The sequence below is a fragment of the Castor canadensis genome, chromosome 7, assembly GCF_047511655.1.
Source record: "Castor canadensis chromosome 7, mCasCan1.hap1v2, whole genome shotgun sequence".
In the NCBI taxonomy this organism is placed as follows: domain Eukaryota; kingdom Metazoa; phylum Chordata; class Mammalia; order Rodentia; family Castoridae; genus Castor; species Castor canadensis.
The window spans coordinates 119,112,782-119,119,928 of NC_133392.1; positions in this window are offsets into that span (position 1 = coordinate 119,112,782).

Consider the following 7,147-nt stretch of genomic DNA (forward strand, 5'->3'; position numbering starts at 1 on the left):
CTCCTGGCCCAACTGCCAATCAGAGCACTTCCTGCACTGTAGAGAAGACAGACTGGCCTTGTCTACCCAGATGCCTGGCCACTAATATTTGCTCAAAGATGGGGCTGGATTGGGGAGTGATGGGAAAGCAGGAGTAGAAGATGGGGTAGATGAGGGGGGGCTCAAGACAACTAATTATCAATTGCCAAATCCTGGAAGCACAATGCAGACCTTCTAGTTTAAAGCGCCCCCTCCATGCCACCCCTTCCTTGGTAGGTATCAGGCTGGTGTCCTCACCTGCTACCTCCTGGGGGGAAGACAGAAGAGAAGTATTCACTCTGACTTGCTGTTTTGTGCTGCCACCTGGTGGCCTCACAGGTACAGCTTTTGTATTTCACCCCAAAGACTTCAAAGATTTGAAAAAGTTGGGGCAAATCCAGTCCAAATTCTAGTATATTTATTTTCCTATTCCACTGAAAGCTATATCAAGTGATGAACAGCAAGACACCACAGGGAGCTACGGTGCCAACCAGAGTCACAATTCAGTGACTCCCTCCTCCAGGCAGGTGTATGGTTTATGTTACATGTTTTGAAATTGTGAGATTGCTCAAGAATCTCACTCCTGCCCATGCAAGGACAGCATACTATTGCTGTAGTAGATTGAATGGAGTCCAGACTGGGCCTGCTTTGTGCCAAGGTCTGTACCTGACTGAGGAACTGAGGATCCACAGCGAGCAAAGCAGAGCTGGTCCTTGCACACACATGCACACACACACACACACATAGCTTCCAGACTGTGCATACATCACTTCCTATGCATATATTACTTCAACGTGAGTTAAGTGTCATGGAGCAAATGTGCACGAGCCTTAACAGCAAATGGCAGAGGGACAGATTCAGGAGTGGAGGAGGATCATAGGAAGGGCTTCCTGGGGAAGTGACTTTTTTTTTTTTTTGTAGTACCGGGCTTTACTAGGCACTTGCTAGGCAAGCGCTCCACTACTTGCGCCACTCTGCAAGCTCTTTTGCATTGGGTATTTGCCCTGACTGGCTTCCAACTGCGATCCTGCTGATCTCTACCTCCTGAGAAGCTAGGATTATAGGTGTGAACCACCAGTGCCTAGCCCTGGGAAAGTGATTTTTGAACTGGAGAGTTCTGAAGAGTGAGTGAGATTCAAGAGAACAACACGTACAAAGGCCCTAGAGTGGGAAGGAATTTGATCCAGTGGAGACACTGAAAGATCAGTGTGGCTGGCAATGGGGTGGAAACAGAGGGAGGAGCAAGCCACATCTGGTGAGGTCGGTGGGGTGGAAGGGGGACTATTTAGGGGCTCTCAGGCCACATCTGTCTCGGAGCAATGGGAAACCAGTGAGACAGATGCTAGACTTTAAAAGATGTGGGTTTTTAAAGAACACCCACTGCTCCTGGAGAATGAGTTGGAGTAGGGACAAGTGACTTCAGGGACCTCTATCTAGGGCCTCTGTGCCTCTGAGACCTCCTGACCAGATGCTGGAAGAGCTGGCCTCTGCTTTGACCCAGTGCTCAACACTCCTACTTGGGGTTCCCTATTGTCCCCCACATCTGCACTGACCCATCTGACTCTGAACCACTGGTACTTCATGGGAAATAAAATGGAAGTTTAGCTTAATCTGCAACCCATTAAGTGACTGAAGCCTTGACTGTGACTTTCCTTTTCTCCTAACCTGGCACTCAGCTCTCTCCAGCTCAGCTCAGCCCTTGACAGGAAGTGTTCCTGCCTTAGCTCATCCTCCCAGCAGGCAGCAGCATGACCTCTTGAAGGCACCATGTCATCATATCTCTCTGGTCACAGGCCTGCTGGCCTCCTAGGCTTCCCTCCCAACTGTCACTGCCCCTCCAATGCCCTCCCACGCCTGCCCATAGTTCCCTAGCCCACATATGATGGGTTCTCTGCCCTGTAACTGGGTCTAACGCCCACTTGTTTCAAACCACAGTTCAGGTTATGATATCTTCCTGGAGCCTTCCGAAACCCTCAAGTCTGGTGGTCTGACCTGATTCCCTTGTCTGTGTCCTCAGAGCACTCTGTGTGGTCACTGGCTTTGCTCTTTCCTCACTTCATAATTATCTCACATCCTAGGCTACCCCTGAGGTAGGGATGGTCTTTCTAGGTTTCCCTTGCTTGCACCTCTGGGCACATAGGAGGCATTCAGGAAGGGGAGGGGAGCTCAAGGAAGGAAATAAAAGAAAAATAAAGAAAATTAAAACTCTAACTTGGCATTTGGGACCTGTTTCTTCCTCACCAGTCTCCTCTCTTTTTAGTCTCTCTTCTTTTCTTTCTTTCTTTTTTACTGTTTTGTTAGCATTCATTAATAGTGCAAGGGGGTTTCATTGTGATGATTCCATAGATGTGTACAGTGTGCTGTGAACAAGCTCGCCCCCCACATTATATTACCTTAGCCTCCCTTCTTGCCCCCCTTTTCAGTGTTTGGTGGGTTTCATTATGCTGTCTTCAACCCTCTTTGTGCCCCCACCCCACTGCTGATCCCTCCCAGACAGTCCCACTCTGTTCATCACCATCATTTTAGACCTGGATTCCACATATGAGCAAAAATATGCAGTATTTGACTTTTTGCTCTGGCTTCTCTCACTCAACATGATGACTTTCCTGCAAACTATGTAACTTCGTTCTTTATGGCTGAATAATACCCTACCGTGTATCTGCAAGACATTCTGTTTATCCACACGTTGACTGTCGGGCACCTAGGCTGACTCTGCAGCTTGGCTGCTATGAACAGAGCATGAGCATGCTGGTGCCTCTCTTGTGTGTTGAGTTACACTCCTTCAGATGCATGCCCAAGAGTGATATCAGCCTCCTCTCTTGTGACCCTCCAGCCCTGCTGAGCGCCTTGCAGTGCCAGAGCGCGGTGCACTCGTACACTGTACACATGCTGTGACCTCTGTCTGGAACCTGGAAACCCCCACACTGCCCCTACCTGGTGCACTCTGGTCTCCTCTTCTCCTGGCCTGTTTCAACTATTCTAAACTTCCTCCCCAGTCTCCTCACCCTCCTTGAAGAATTAGTTTCTTCCACAGCACCTGTCTCCATCAGTCATAACATCCATCCATCCATCCATCCACCTGGCTATTTTTCTGTCTGTCTGTGATTTGACTCTGCCTGCATTTAAGTTCCTTAAAAGGAGGGTTTTGTGTTTTGCTCCCTGCTGTGTGCCCAGCACCTGGAACAGTCTTGGTAGTGAAGTGTTCCATGGGAATTATTGAGTGAACAAATTCTTCCTTCAAAACCATCTGCCTCTTCCCCTGCTTTACCCATCTTCCCATCCCCCAAACCCCAGGAAGTCACCTCTGTGCCGTGTGCATAATTTTGCTTTTCTCCATGTCATTCCTGGATCATATGCCTATCTTAGCCCAGGTTCCCTACATAAAGACCCCAGGCAAAAGCTTTGTTAAGGGTGTAATCCTAGGGAAGCAAGAGGGAGGGAAGTGGGCAAGGAGGTAGGAATGGAGGGGACCAATGGAAGGGCTTAGAAAAGTCCTGTGGACTCTACTATGGCCAGATTGTGATGCCTCCTCCCAAATTCGTATGTTGACTTCCTAACCCTCAATGGGATAGGGCTACAGTTTGGATCTGACACGTCCCCCAAAGGCCCATGTGTTTAAAGCTTGGTTTCCAGGTTGGCGCTATAGGGAAGTGGTAGCAAATTTAAGGGATAGGATCTAATGGGAGGTCTTAGGTCATGGTGGGGGGAGGGACTTGAAGGGGACTATGACACTCCCCCCCACCCTGAGTATCTTCCTCTTTCTCTCTCTTTTATTCCAGGCCCCAGTTGAATAGGTTGTTCTGCCACATGTTACCAGCCCAAAGCAATGGGGCAAATTTGTCATGGACCAAAAACTCCAAAACTGGAAGCCACGGTAAATCTTTTCTCTCAATAAGTTGATTTATCTCAGGTATTTGTTACAGTACCAGAAGGCTGACTAAAACAGATGGTATTTGGAGATGGGGTTATTGGGGAAGTGATAGGGGAGATCATAAGAGTGGAGCCCTCATAGAGTTAGTACCCTTATAAGGAGGCAGAGATCAGGAAGATCCAGGTTCCAGGCCAGCCAGGGCAAAAAGTTATTGAGAAACCATCTCAATAAATAAGCTGGGAGTGGTTGTTCATGCCTGTAATCCCAGCTATATGGGAGGCATAGGTAGGAGGATCGTGGTCTGAGGCCAGCCCTGGGCAAAAATGCAAGATCCTATCTGAAAAATAACTTAAGCAAAGAAATAGTTAGGGGCATGGCTAAAGTGATAGAGTACCTGCCTAGCAAGTGCAAGACCCTGATTCAAACTCCATCACTGCCAAAAAAAAAAAAAAAGAGAGAGAGAGACTTCTTGTGGACATTAAGTCCTGTGTACTCTTGGGTTGTGATACCTGGCCCCACAGGACAGGTGAATCGCAGAAGATTTGGTACATGGGGCTCCTCAATCCATAACAACAGCATCCAGACCTTAAGGCCACTGTCAGATGAAGGTTGTCACTAACCCCATCCTGGCCAGAAAGTGCAGCAAGTGGGCTGAGCAGGCGCAGGTGCTACTTAGACAGGCCTAGGACAGTGCTGTCCCTGTCCTCTTGTGAGCCAAGCACTCCTGGAGGGCAGGAACCTGGCCTGTCCCTTACCTATCCCTCATGCTCAGCCCTGTCTGGTGAGCGCCATGAATACTGAGGGATATGGGGAGCACTTGTCATGTTGGCTGCTGTGAGGTGTACCTAAAATCTTGTGTTTTCTGTGCAGTTGGAGGCCCCAGGTTGCATTTCAAAGGAGAATGTGCGGCTCGAGTTTACCCAGTCCCCAGAGAGATGCCTGACCGGCCAAAGGGATGCAATAAGACTCCCCCAGGAGTCTCAGTCCTAGAGCTTCCTGGAAGACCCCTCCGAGACCAGCAGGGTCTTTCTAAGCAGAGAAAGTTATGTTCTCATTCATTCCCTGCCTGTGACCCAGCCTTTGGGTGCACAAGGTTCCTGGCTTTCACCGTGCCCCTCAGGGGTAAGAACTGGGGACTGGGGAGGCAAGAGACTGTTCTTTGCTTTTTTAAGTGAAGAGTGAGAATCCATCTGACCCAGACCATCTTGTGTGCACAAAATTAATTATGGTGAATATTAAAAAGTTGCCAGTATCTGAGTGGCCTTACTGCATTGTGGGGACGCAAGCAGCGGGTGGGGAGCAAGAGAGCAAGCAGGACCCTCAGTAGGCAGCCAGTGCCCTCCCACCCTGGCAGCTCCAATGTGGCACACCTGAGTCGTCTACTGTCTGCTCCCCTGGGGCTTTGCTCCTTGAAAGCCACTCAAACATGCCTGGTCACTGGAGATTATTGAAGCAGTGGTGTCCAGGTGGCCATACCAGGGTGCTTTCCCTCCTCACAGACACTGCCCAGCAGGAGTCTTGGCTATGCCTGGCCCCTCTGCTTCTGGTCAAAATCTTGCTCCCTAAGCCACTCTATCAAGTCTGGGAACTTCTGGATATCCTTCAAATAGACTAATCCCCTTGGATTAGTCAGAACCCATTGCAGGAGGGGTGTGGGGGGAAAAAACTGACAGGCACGGCTAAATTTAATTTGCTGTTGAATGCCAGCTCAAGCCGGTTGGAAAGCCCTCTCCCTCTCCCTTTCTTCCTCCTTCTGACAGAGTCGAACAAGGACACCAATCTTGGCTTCTGACTGATGGCTTTCTGCAAATCTGTGTCATCAGGTAGTGGGTGACATTTTCCCTATTTTCAGGTGCACATGTATGCCTTCAGGACATCAGGAGCTCAACTGACTGAAAGTAACACTACCACAGGTTGCTAAACAAGGAAAAATTCTAAAGTCTATTTTGGAAGCCAATCAAGATTTTCATCCCTTCTGCCACCTTGCCCTCCACTCCACCTGGAGGGGGCCGGACTCTTCCTGCTTCTTCACATGCTGTGCCTTTGCTGGGGATAGGGGTGTGTCTCTGTTTTCCTCACCTCCACCTCCACTTACTGGGATTTCACCAGTCTGAGTCCCAGGTCTCCTCCCTGAAACACCACCCACCTCCAACTCAGAACCAAGCGTGTCTTCACTCCTCTCAGCTCTGTTTTGGTGCTTTTCCTACTGATGAGGACACAGACATTTCTACCATCTGATGGTTTTGTGGACCACAAGGATTGAATCACCAGTCACCACACAGTCCTGGCCCTCTGATGGTGAGCAGCAAGTATTGGATGACTAAATCAACGAGTGGATTCAGCTGTCTTCTCACTTAACACATGAGGAATCTAGGCTCAAGGAAAGAAGAATCTTGCTCCAGGCTGTAGGGCAAATAAGTAGATGCTATGATTTGGATGTGGCTTCTTCCCACGAAAACTCCTGTTAAAATTTCGTGGCCAATGTGGCGGTATTGGCTACTAGGGTCTTTAAGAGGGGTTAATGTCTTTTTTACCAGATGGGTTAGTTGTTGGGAGAATGGAGAGCAAGCCATTATAAGGTGGGTCACCTGCATCGTGTCTTCCCTCTCTTTAGCACAGACCTGCTCACCACTCTCGCACATTCTCCTGCCATGTGATGCCAACTGCTATCACAGCATGAGGCCTCTGCAGATGCGGCCACCAGACTGTGAACTTCCCTGCCTCCAGAACTGTAATCTAAATAAACCTGTATCTTTAGAAGTCATCATCATTGTATCACAAGTTTATTCAAAGAGCTTTAGAACATTCAAGAATCACTTTCACTCTCTCTAGACTCCTGTTCAGTTGTTAGCAAAGCCAGCTTTCCTTATAGTGAGTCCCCAAACCTGCCATCATAAATCTTCCCCTGGCGGCAACTCTTACAGCCTTGGTAGTTTTCATATAGAATTTTCTGTGGCTGTCTCAGTCAGAGTCACGAAGAACATACCACGGATGGCAAACAAAGCTTTGTGTCTATCAGGAGCACATCAAACAGTCAGGAACATCATGCTCAGAGCAAGTAGCTGGGCAGTGTGGGTTCTCACATTGCCCGAACTATCTTCAGTAGTGGGCTCTGAAGTCAGAGGCAGGTTCAAATCCTGCCTCTGGCTAAGTGGGTCCATAACTCTCAGTCAGTCTCCAATACTTATTCCATGAAATTAGACAAACAGTGGCTACCTTGCAGAATTGGGAGAAAACCGAGATAACACCCATATCAGG